Source organism: Bombus impatiens, unplaced genomic scaffold (assembly GCF_000188095.3).
Source record: "Bombus impatiens unplaced genomic scaffold, BIMP_2.2 scf_0442, whole genome shotgun sequence".
NCBI classification, from domain to species: domain Eukaryota; kingdom Metazoa; phylum Arthropoda; class Insecta; order Hymenoptera; family Apidae; genus Bombus; species Bombus impatiens.
In genome coordinates, this window is record NT_176861.1 from 48,245 (window position 1) to 57,299 (window position 9,055).

At 39.7% G+C, this 9,055-nt stretch overlaps 1 protein-coding gene across 2 annotated transcripts in view; it reads left to right on the plus strand.

Annotated features, from left to right (window-relative positions):
• The window catches only part of LOC100750198, a 56,216-nt gene that overhangs the window by 38,351 nt on the left and 8,810 nt on the right, over positions 1-9,055 (plus strand). The gene's annotated exons all lie outside the window — the stretch shown is intronic.

The window sequence follows — 9,055 nt, forward strand, 5'->3', positions numbered from 1 at the left end:
CAATTACGCCGCCGTAATGAATAGATGCCTGATAATGTGGCGCACATAGGAGACAATGCCCGTGGCGCTGCTCGTAATTACCAGTGATTTAATGTCGAGCACGCTGGGCCATTGTCTAGCTTTCAATCTCTTACCTGTTAATCTCTTTTACCTGCTTCTACGTCCGCGTACCTGTGTATGGTCGGAGAAGGAAATGTTTTGCAACTTTTTTTGGTTCTGAGTTTGTGTTGTGTGCTTCTTTGCGATTTTTTCTAGCTATTAGATTTATGAGCAGAATTAAGTTATTTTTTAATTTTCCGTAGGAAGTGTTCGGAAGTACGTTTTTCGACCAAAACTAAGACGACAAGTATTGAAAATAATATCGTATATATTACTTTCTGATCGTGATACAGCATATTCGTATTTATCCGGAATATTTTGTTTAGGGAGTGGATTCTTCAAATGACAAAAATTAAGCGCGTATTAATTAATTGCGAGCAAATCTCCATACGTATGTAAGATCGTGTATTTTTTAAATCGAGTACTGAATACGGTTGAAGTTCTTTTAATTAATTTTCGATTTTGTATTTGTAAATACCTGTTTATTTCTCTTTAATCGACGGAATTTCTTAATTAATTATACAGTCACGTTTGGGAATATTACATACATACATTACTTCCATAATATATGGAAGATTAAAACGATGATTTATACTGCAAAAATATCACGATATGACATTGAGATTCTTACAAAGAGAAATATGAAATCATCGTTACCAAAATTGGAAGATCTGAAAACAACTTCAACAACTTTAACATTTTTCGTTTTCGCATTCGAAGCGATACGATATCTCTGTTATTAAAGTTTCTGTGAAAAGAGCAACGGATTATCGACAGAAAATAGTTTATTAAGTAGAAAAGATTGTTAAATCGTTTTTTCTCGATGCAAACGTTGCCTGATCGCAATCAAACTTTTATTTCATTGATCAAACATTTCCCGCGAACTTGATTTAAATTAGCCCGCAGTATTGTACATTCGCCTGTCTCTCGATGAAATTGAAATCGGAGATTAGAGACAAACTGCTTGAAACTGCCGTGATTCATGGCCGTCCTTGCGAAATTGGTTCTGACGTTAAACTGCGGAATTCAATTTCATTTCTGTCTATTAGGGAATTTTCTGCTGTTATACTGATCAATGTAAATGTAATTCGCAAATATGTGTAATATTTCTTCGGTATTTTTACTAGAAATTTTCAAAAGATTTCAGACTAAATCGTCGAATAATTGAATTCCTCTTAAATAATACAAACGCAACCTTGTGCTAGTTTAATACGTGAAAATAATTTAGCAAACAAACTCCAACGTAAAAAGAGCACAAAATTTCCTCCATCTAAAAACTAATACGAGTAAAAAGATTTCAGTTGTCAAAAACTTGCCATAAAAGTAAACTTTCAAGTATCGAAGAATCGTCTACCATTTCAACGCAAAAAGCAATGTAAAAGATCCCGGTAGAATCTAATTAGGACTTAAATTACGACCGAAAAGGGTTCAATCACCCTGAAGATTACAAACACGCCACCTGTTAAAGAACCATTCTCAAAGAGTCATTTCTAACGATCCTGCACTAGCGCGCGTTGAAATTTAACGCGACTCCTCGTGGCCACGATCCTCGGTTATTCGATGTAATACTCGAATTGATACGTTACAAAAAGCGGATTAGAAAAACGAGCAGAACGACGAGCCACGACGGGTCGCGCGCACCCGTCCCATTTGTCAGGATGAATTATTCACCGTGAGAAAAATAATCCAACGCTCGGGCATCCGGCATCCACGGAACAAAGGGTTGTGAAACGACGTTCTGCTTTTCTTCTATCCCTACTGGGCCTCCCTATATCCTCGTTGTCCCTGTGTCTCTCCGCCCAGCCCGTTTCTTCGTCTCCGTCTCCTCCTATTCCATACGAGCGAGATGATTTCTTGCGAGCTAGCTCGTGCATAAAGGGAGACAGAATCGTTGGATATCTTGCGGTAAAGATAACATCTGCGGGAGCCGCGAGAGATTTGCGGTAGACAGTGGCTCCAGCCTCCAACTGCCTACGCATCTTCCAGCTGCACCGGCTGGTCCACCTGCATTGCAGCATTGCACTGGTTCAATGTCGGTGCAACGTTGACCGCGTATAACGATCGGAATGTTGCTCGTCGAAAATTGGTGTCCAACGAGCTGTGTACGTACGAGCTTTTCACGAACGATCAAAAATATTGCAACGTGACGTGTGAAGCTCGTAATATCGTTGAATCTCACGACTATATCTCACGATCGGAGGAAAGATTGGAGCTACAGAGGGGAAAAATAATTGGATGTTTGATAACGAAATTTCTTTTTAAGGTTTTAGGCTGTTAGGGTTGATTGATATGGTGTGAGGGGTTAGATTTAGCGGGAAGATAGAACGAGACTTTTTAATATCGTTTCACAGATAATGTGTTCCTGGAAGTATTAGGTCAAGAAGTTTTCAGACGAGTTGGAACTTTCTTAATTGTAAACCTATTAAGTCAATCTTGTTTAAGTTGCTCTCTGAGTTTTATCCTTATTGGCGGGGCTAGAGGTCAAATAAAGTGGTTAAAAGTGTTACGATATCAGGAGTCTCGAGTGATTTCTTACGTGGATAGTTGTGCTTAGGGGAGATAAACGTTGTTAAGAGCTCGAAGAAAAATCTCGTATTTAACCAAATTTACGCGAACTTCACGCGAATTATTATGAGAGTTCCTTTCATAAAATTTTTTGATTTTTAATTTGCAGCTTCGTACCAAGCAGATATAGATATATAAGTTGTACGATCTCGGAAAGATATAAATTGCACAATTTTACGAAGTTCGAAGAAATTGAAATACTTCTAACGCTATAATATTCCATCTTCTTAGCACTGTGAAAACTTTTCGTGCCTCTGACTCGTGTAACTCTCTCCCTCTAACTTTACACAATATTTATTACTTAAATCTTTTAATCTTAATAACGTTGCACTTACCCAGTTTCACGTATTATTCTATTGCCTGGTTCTTAGTGCTTTGATACATCAATTCGGTTCTTAAACCTCTATGTCAAAATCACCTTCGAAACTTTCTTTCTAAAATTCTACCAATCGCGAAAATAACATAAAAAATCAACTCGCACGGTATAATTCGTTTCTTGCATATCCCTGAAGGGGTTTCGCCGACGGCGTATGAAGCATCGATAACTGGTGCGCAATTTAGTCGAGCAATTCGGATCCGAAAGTGCACACGCGAAAGGGATCCAGGCGCAATTTCTGCACCGGATCGACGTGGTCGAGACCAAGGTCAGTGGTGCTGCGACCGCGGCGAGGTCTGTCCGTCTTTTTGTTCTTATCCCGGTACTTGTCTTCGGAAGCGGCGTACGGGCAACAGCGAGATAATTGCGCGCATCATCGTCGCGTTATTGGCCATTACGAGCACGAGACACAAAACACGGCAGCAAATCCGACGATAAATCACAGTGTGACATTATAATATTCCACCGTGCGACATTTCCATTCGCTCGAATGTTTTCATCCATCTTCATTGCGCCATTTCGGCGACGACGACGATCCTCTACGACCGGTAGCTCGTACCCTCGAACTCCCTTTTCCATGGATCTGCAATGCAAATCGACTTCCTGGGAAGATGTAATCATCGATGCCTGTTGGCTTCTCGCGGGAGCAGGTTTCGTCCCGTGGCATTACCAGAGGAATTTTCGAGACAGCGGTGCAACCGACGGAATTTGACTACCTGAACCCTCTTGTGTAATAATTTCAGAATTAGCGAATTGAGAAGTGACGATTATAGATTATACGATCCTATTGCAAAAACAGTTTTTCATAATTTTACAATTTTGCAGCGGATAGAACGATCAAGATATTTCTATGACTTTTAAAATTCACTTAGAAATCTTTGTCTTGTTGCGAACGCGTTACCGTTATAGGAAAGAATTTCTCCACATTGGTAACTTGTGACTCGCGACCTGTAAAATTTTACTAATCGTATCAATTCAAAGATGATTGGTAAATTATTGTGCAAGAGAGTCCTGCACCGAGCTTACTGCTTTCACTATGATGGATGATTTAGTAATTGGCGAGTATAAACGTTTTCGATGTGTTTGGGTATTTAGGTTGTCGAATAAAATTGTTCAGAAGAATTATATACGCTGGAAAATGAAAGTGATGAAATAGAATTGCGACTAAATGATAGATAGCAAGTCTTGATGTGGTAAAACGTTGCTGATATCTATCTGAATGATCACTACGTTGACACCTTAAACTATTGCAGATGGATTGCAAGATATTTCGTGATTTATTTGGTGAACAAGAAACGCTACAAATGATATTAAACGTTTTACATAATTTATAAAATAGATTTCAATCAGTCTCAGTTGTACAAAGAAATATTCGATTCTGTGTCTATCGTAGAAATCATTCGGCCTGTCTGAAATTTCTAAGAATTTCGTTCACTTAATGATCAGTAATAATAAAAATACTCACACTGGTAATAAAAACAAGAAAGTGAAACCGAATAATACCTAAAATTGTACACTAACGTGTTCACAGAGACAAACATTGTTTATATCACAAATGGCCCAAAAAGCAAATGTGATTTAAACGATCTTACATATTGATACTTCATTCAAAAACGCAATACAGTCATTCAACGGTACTCGTGCCTTTTCGTAAAAGACATCATATTAATTTCTCAAGTAATAACGTCGTCACTTTCGAAATCTGTATTAGAAACGTATGAAATCTGCATCATACAACGATATCAAAGGAACGCGTGGTAAGGCCAAAAGTTTAACTTCTCGATCTGCGTACTGTTCTTTCGTCCGTGCGAAGATCGAGCGATAAGTTTCGTTATCGTGTCATCGAATGTTCGCCCATTAATCATCGTTTGCACGTATTTTCTTTTGGCAGCCCGACCGGTTCCACGCTCCAGCCGAACACAATGAAATTCTTGCGAGAATGTACGCAACGAATATGAAAAATGATCAACATTCTCTGCATGTCGAAATGCATATTTCTGTTTTCGATATAGCAATCACAAAGTTGGCAGAATCCGCTAGCGATTAATGTTTGACAAATATTTCATAATATCTTAATTTTGGAAAATATATAATTTTCATTTTGCGGTAATTAATATTATCGCACTACTACGTATACACCATATACAAGTACAAAGGATTAAATAAACCGTAAACCTGTAAATCATTAGGAAATTATTAAAATATTTCGAGAATATTGTTTCATATAAAACCTTAGACTATAAATACATGAATTAATATTATTAGTGAAATTTTACAAATTACGAATCACGAACTATCGACTCTAATTCTCTTTCGTGATAGCAAATAAGCCCGGTAATAAAACAAATACTGTACATAAATGTTACAAATTAGAGATCAAGTTTGATTATCCAGTTCGTTGTGAACTTGAAAAATTATAAACTCGCAATTTGTTAGTCCATTGATATTATTAGTCGATAAATTATTGCGCAAGAAAGTTCAAATGTTGCAATACTTATGTACGACACGTTATACGCACATTCTGATCCCTTTCGATGTAAATTAGATTTCATTTTAACAATTCTACAAATCCTCTGCAACGATCTTAGAAATCATTTCACGGAAATAGTTACAAACTCTCGACGAGTTTTCGTTTGGTTTCACTTTTATTGGTATTAATTTCATAAAGATACGACCGACCTCGGCATGTACAGCGCGATTTCGAATAATTTACGAGCGATTCACAGAATTTGCGTGATTTGTTGTTTATCTCGTTCGTCTGCTACAACTTTGGAGAAACGCGACGGACGTTGAATTATCGTGGAAATTTGTGTTGTCAGCCGAGGAACTTGTTCCGTGAGATCTTCAGGCGACTTTATCGCAGAAAACGCAACGGAAAAAAACGGTGATCAAAGGCGCGGTAACGTGGTCGCACGGAATACACATCGACGTACGCGGACTATAGAAAAATTTGTCTTGCACAAGGGACCAACGTTGCGGAAGAAATTAATGACCGCGGTAAATTGTCGAGGTTGCAAAGACTCGATAAACTTTAACCTTTATCTTGGAGAAAACGTTACGTTCGGCGAGGGTGACGCGTAAAAGGGGTTAATCGGACGAATATAATTTTTCGTGCGCATTACATCAACGACACGCGTCGACGTGGCTGCTTTTGAGTGAGTAGCGTTCACGCTTCTCCCACGTTTTATGTCGGTACTCGATTTGATAATCTCGTGCCAATTTTAACGATCGAGCGCATATGAAAACACGCAATATGTCCCGCAGGCGTCTTTCAGTAGATACGTCTAAAAATAAACTAACGTGTGTAACGCGTTGAGCGATATCAAAAACGTGTGTCCCTTTGTAAGATACGTACCATGCTTATGATTCTGCATGTCACGTTCAGTCTGACACATCAGACGTTCGGTCTGTGCGTCTGCACGACTGCATGCTTGTGCGAGACACAACATAACTGGTTTTGTAAACGTTAAACATAAATGAACGTCGGTACAATGAACAATGATAGGGTTGTCGATTAAAGATTTGCAATCGGTATATGATACAATCGATTGTAGAGAGCGAGGACGAAGGGCTGACAATCGTTACCTCGAGTCACAACTTAAACCATATACAATTATGTAATAGGATTTTCAAACGACAATCCTTGTAAGGAAAAATAGAAGCAAGTACAAATGCACTATGAGTCTTATCTGTTGCGTAGCATGTAAAATATTATTTCATGTGTTCTTTTCGTTACGGTTGCATTCACTTTGTATCACTTCTCGGATAATCGAATGATACAAGGACAATGTTTCCATTGCAACGATGCTTCGGGTGAAATTTCACTGAATCGAGCGTCGCGACGTCTACCATCATACAAGCTGCTTCGTTGCGCTGCCAATTCTCCGTAGAAATTCTGTTCACTCTCGAATTTAAACTTCTCGATTGTTTCGTTGAACTACTGTTCCGCTTACAATAGCTAAATCAACGTCGAAGAAGAATATAAGTCTGTAACGTGTAAAGAACTCCTTTGAAGAAAATATTTATCTTCCTTCCCTTCGGTATATGTAAAATATTCTTCTTTGTAACGAGCATAACATTACAGATACTCGTTGTTCATATAAATATTTAATAACAAATTTTTAATTCTCAATGCTGTGCTGCTTTGTTTTCAACGTCATGCGAGAAATATTATTTCTTCGATAGGTACAACGCATAACTATATACAGCTATACAGCAGTTATAATTTCCTAGGTACGATCTCTGTTAATTGTAATGATAATTTCTCTTACTGCGAAGAAGAATTTGTTTTCCAGACATTCTTCAAATAAACCCAAAGTTTCTAAGCAGTCTCTGTATTTCGGTAGTATTCTTGACTCGCTATCGACACGGAAACAACGCGAGAAAAGTAACGCGTCGAACAGTTGTATACAATCTGGCAAAGTTTCAGTCAGGTAATGCAATTTGCGAGCACCCAGTACATTGAACAAACAGCAGCGCACACGGACGACGTATCCAGGTTCTGACCTACTGACACGATCCAGTGACGTCACGGGAGCGCACCAGAGTTTAGAAAGGAGCGAAAAGACTATAGTCGACTGGAGGTTGACCCTAGCCAAGGGGATCGTTTTCCGTGTGCAGCAGGGTGTATCGAAGTTTTACCGTGCCTTCGACAAGCGACAAGGCAATGCTCGTTCAACCGAGGGAAGGAAAAAAATGGACGAAAAGGACATTGTATCGAAACCGTAAAGTAATATGTTCTTATGCCGCTCGCTAATAATTTGTGGGTATAGAATTGCGTCGATCTATATCGTGTTCCTTTTTGCACTTTTTACTGGTGTCGATTTTAGTGTAGCGTATCATGTTTTGTGGTGTAACGTGATGGAAACGAAAGGTTCGCAGACCGATGAATAAAAATCTGTCTTATAACGCAAATATTCGGTTACTACTTCGTTCCTTTGGTAAAGACAAATATTTTTGTTTCTTATAAAATACCCAATGGAAAATTGCGAATCGCCTAGAATATTGACTTGTTAAAATCAGAAACGTTCAAGCGAGGGAAACTTCGCTTAATTTTCGCTAACGTGGTTTGATTATATACGTACGTAGTTATATTCGATGATCTGCTCTCTAACTGAGTGTCCATTGAATAGCGAAACGATATTAGTCGAGTACGACAACTAATCCTAAAGTTACTCGCAGCACATTTTTGAACATACTTGAAGTTAGCGTTAAAACCAAATACGTCTGAAAATTCACATCAACCAAAGTGGAGATGTGGAAGTGACGTTAAAATTACAAGGAAATGATGCTATCAAAAGAGGCATCTGCTCGCTCTAAAAGAGACCAACTGGTCAAACAGTGCTGCATCATAGCATCACCTGAAAAGACAAGGGCACAGTGCTCGAACAAAAACTCGGCTGTAGCCGAAGCGCGAAACAAAGTCCGATAACGCTTTACTCTAGAACGGTTTGAGTTTCGACGGGCGACAAATTTTCTTTGGAGCCGCGGCACATCATGGTCGATCGATTCGTTATTTCTCGATGGCCGTACGTACGATCGCTGTTGGAAGCGCATCGTGCCACCGCTGTGAACGAGGTCTCGCCTCGAGGATCGATCGATAGCCTGATCGGGGATCGGCGAACTTCAGCCGGATCAGCCGCGAGTCGCTCCATCCTTTGTCTAAATTTCTTTTCCTCCGGGCACTCTTCGTCTGTCATTTGACACTTTTTTTTTCTATCATTTTCTAATAATTTTTTCCCGCAACATTGAGCCGCGTGCAAAAGCCGCGACCCTGCTGCGTGTCCGGAGCTCGTTCGCGGCGATCGTTGTCCAGGGAAATTCACGGTCGAAGGATATGAAAAGTCGCCGGGCGGCTGCCGGACGTGTCTCCATATGCGAGGGTGACGTGTTCGAAGAGCCGCTGCTTGGTTAGAAAACGGCGCACGAAGGTCCCAGGTGGATCCCTCGCCGCGTGATTCCACCGCCACGAGAACCACGGCCGTGCACGACATCCACTGCGTCGGCAGTGGACGA